This window comes from Octodon degus, unplaced genomic scaffold, assembly GCF_000260255.1.
Source record: "Octodon degus isolate 3935 unplaced genomic scaffold, OctDeg1.0 scaffold00019, whole genome shotgun sequence".
Taxonomy (NCBI): Eukaryota; Metazoa; Chordata; class Mammalia; order Rodentia; family Octodontidae; genus Octodon; species Octodon degus.
In genome coordinates this window covers 6,973,843-6,977,214 of record NW_004524595.1, presented here as the reverse complement: position 1 = coordinate 6,977,214, position 3,372 = coordinate 6,973,843, and the positions used below count along the sequence as shown (strand labels likewise).

Here is a 3,372-nt window from a genome sequence, read left to right as displayed (position 1 = left end):
AGAGAGAGAGAGAGAGAGAGAGAGAGAGAGAGAGAGAGAGAGAGAGAGAGAGAGAATGTTTTCTGATTTAAATATATCCAGAGTTTAAAACTGCTGAGTCTTGAGGTGTAATTTACGTACTATAAAATCCACCCATTTTAGTGTACAACTCAATGGGTCTTAGTCAATTTTAACAACTGTGCCATTACTCACCATAATCCGTATTTAGAATATCTTCCATCACCACAACATGCTCATTTGTTGTCAACTGCCCCCACCCCAACTCAGCAACCACTGACAAGGTTTTAGTTTGTATTCTCTAGAAACTTCATAGAAATAGAATAATAGAAAATAGAGGTTTTGCTTTTGGCTTCCACTCAAAATGAGATTTTTGAAGCTCATCCATGAAATCAGTAGTTTCTTTTTATTCTTTTTGTTTTTCAGTAGTATTTCACTGTTTCCAGTATTCAGCCATTATAAATGAAGCTATGAACTTTTCTCTCTCAGCTGTATGTCAATGTTTTTACTTCTCTTGGGTAAACACACTGGCATGGGACTGATGAGTTATATGGTAACACTGAATTTAAAAACATTTGAGGAACTGCCAAACTGCTCCAAAGTGTCTGTACCATTTTACAATGCCACTGATAGAATGAAAGTTCCAATTCCATACCCTTATCAATATTTGTTATTAGTCTTTGGTTTTTAATTATCCCAGTGGGGATGATATTCCTAATGGTGAGTTTTAAAAAGCTGTATAATTTACATACCATAAAATCTACTCCTTTAAAGTACAGAATGTATGGGTTTTAGTGTAATTATGAGGCTGTAAAATCACCAATTCCAGAGTATTCTCATTATCCCCAAAGGAAATCCCACATTCATTAGTAAGTCATTCTTCATTCCCCATTCCACTATTCTGTCTATGGATTTATCTATTCTATGTATTTCATATAAATGGAATCATACAATATGTGGTCTTTTATGTCTGTCTGACTTTTATTCTGCAGAAGCTTTTCGAGGTTCATTCATGCTTTTTACTGCTGAATAATATTCTGTAATATAGGTATGCCATATTTTATTTATTTATTCAATATTGGAGGACATTTAGGCCATTTCTACCCTTGGGCTATCTTGGGTAATGCTATGAACATTTACTTAGAGAAGGTTTTTTTGTGTGTGTGTTTTGAGACAGGGTTTCGATTCTAGACAGGCCTCAAACTTGTACCAATCCTTCTGCTTTAGCATCTCAAGGGCTGGGATTATAGGCATACACTACCATACCCAGCTACAGTTATGATTTTATATCTCTTGAGTTTATATCTAGAAGTGGAATTGCTGGGCCATATGGTAACTACTTTTTTGTTTTGCTGTTTTTCTTTCGATGTACTTCTTACAGGGTCTCATTATGTAGCTTGGACTTGTAGTGATCCTCCTGTTTTTAGTCTCCCCGGTATTGGGATTATAATGGATTTGGTGGCTGGCTCAGCGGGTCTGGGGGCAGGGCCAGCTCAGCATAAGGTATAGGGGATTGAACCCCAGTCCCTGTGCTTGCCTAAGCAGGTGCTTAGTCCCCGAGTTAACTTGATGGCCTGTTTTGTTTTCGAGACAGGATCTTGCTACATACAGTTCAGGCCACCCCTCAACTTACTATGTAGCCCAGGCTGGCCTCAAACTTGCAATCGTGCTGCCTCAGCCTAGTGAGTGCTGGGATTACAAATGTGAACCACCACATATGAAATCCCAGAGAAGTAATTGCCTCTTGAGAAACAGTCACCAAACTGGCTGCATTGTTTTATATTCCCACAGCAGTATGTGAAGAATTCACTTTTCCCATATTCTTGCTAATACTTGTACTGTTCACCTTCTTGATCTTCACATATAGATGGTAAACCTTTTACGAGATTTCAATGATAAGAAACAGTTGGCTTTGGCATGCATGCCAAAGGTTTGCCACTAATGTCCTAGTGGGTGTTAGGTTGTGTCTTATTATGGATTCATTTTATATTTCCTTAATATAAATATGCTATTTATTTGCCCACTTGTGGGTCTTCCTGGAAGAAAGCATGTAGCTGTGATGTGCACATCTGCTGATATTTCTGACTCTCATTTAAGAATACTGTAGCTGTGCCATGGGGCAACTTACTGCAACCCAATCTCAAAATACCAAAAAAGAACTGAGGCTATAGCTTAGTGTGAAGGCCTTGGGTCCAATCTCCCTACTACTAAGGGGAAAAATATGATAGCCCATTGACACAAAATAGGGAAAGGGATGACACCAGTTTCCCTTTCATTAAACAAACAGAACAGAAACTCTGTGGGGCTCTGCAATGATTGCTTCACTCTGTACACTATTGGTCCTGCCTGAAACATATGAAACAGAAACCTTGCATTCAGCCTAGAGCCTGAAGAGTCAATAAGTAACTCTTTTTATAAGGTGTTTTCTAAATAAACAGGGGTAAAACAGCTTAGCAAGTCTAGGTGGGCGGATCTTTACTAAAGTACAAATTCTTCCCCCCCCCTCCCCCCCAAAAAAAACTAAGCTGATTTTCTTCATCTATAGAAGCACAGACCAGGAGCCAGGTGAGTAAATTTTCTATACTAGCCAGAACTATGCCAAACCGATCAGTGGACTGATCCTAGCACCACATAATCTAGATCTAGTCACCTCTGAAAAGCAGCCCCTCCCCTGACACTGCAAGGGCTTTTAGGGGAGCATTTAGATAAAAGCAATAATAGCTGTACATTTACTTTTCCATTTATGGCACTCCTACTATGTGCCAGGTACTGTTCCAGCCCCAGGGATGCACCGGTGAGTCAGATAGTCCCCACTTACTGTATGTATATATTCTACACTCAAAAAGATGAAACTTAACTCCCCATTTCTGTAAGATCTGTGTGAACTTGCTTCCTTCCAAAGAGTATAGTGTGGAAAGGGGGAAAACGGTAACTTTATGTTAGAGACACCTGAGAGACACTACTGAGGTGGTTAAGGTCAACATTAACAGTGACAAATTATGTCAACAGTATGCATCCTTGCTACACTGTGGTGAAAATGGCATCTTATTTCTTCCTGCTCAAACCTATAGCCTCAATCTTTTTTTAAAAAATTAATTAATTTTTGACAACTCATACAGAATTTTACTTCACAAAGTAATATGAATTTCACAGTATTTGTTGTAATACATGGTATTGTCTTACAACCAGCTATTCACATTACCAGATATATACACATAAAATTGGAAGAAGAAAAAACTGGAGCAATGTATAAGAAATTAAGAAAAAAAAAGTACAAACAATTGAAAAAAAAGGAGACAAAGCTAATTAGAGCACTGACTGCTTCTTTCCATTTCCATTTTTTAAAAAATTTTTATTTATTTATTTTTTTGTCCT

The 3,372-nt window shown here is 37.9% G+C and overlaps 1 protein-coding gene across 23 annotated transcripts in view; it reads right to left on the bottom strand.

The window, feature by feature from the left end:
* The window catches only part of Dtnb (dystrobrevin beta), a 439,182-nt gene that overhangs the window by 65,939 nt on the left and 369,871 nt on the right, over positions 1–3,372 (bottom strand). The gene's annotated exons all lie outside the window — the stretch shown is intronic.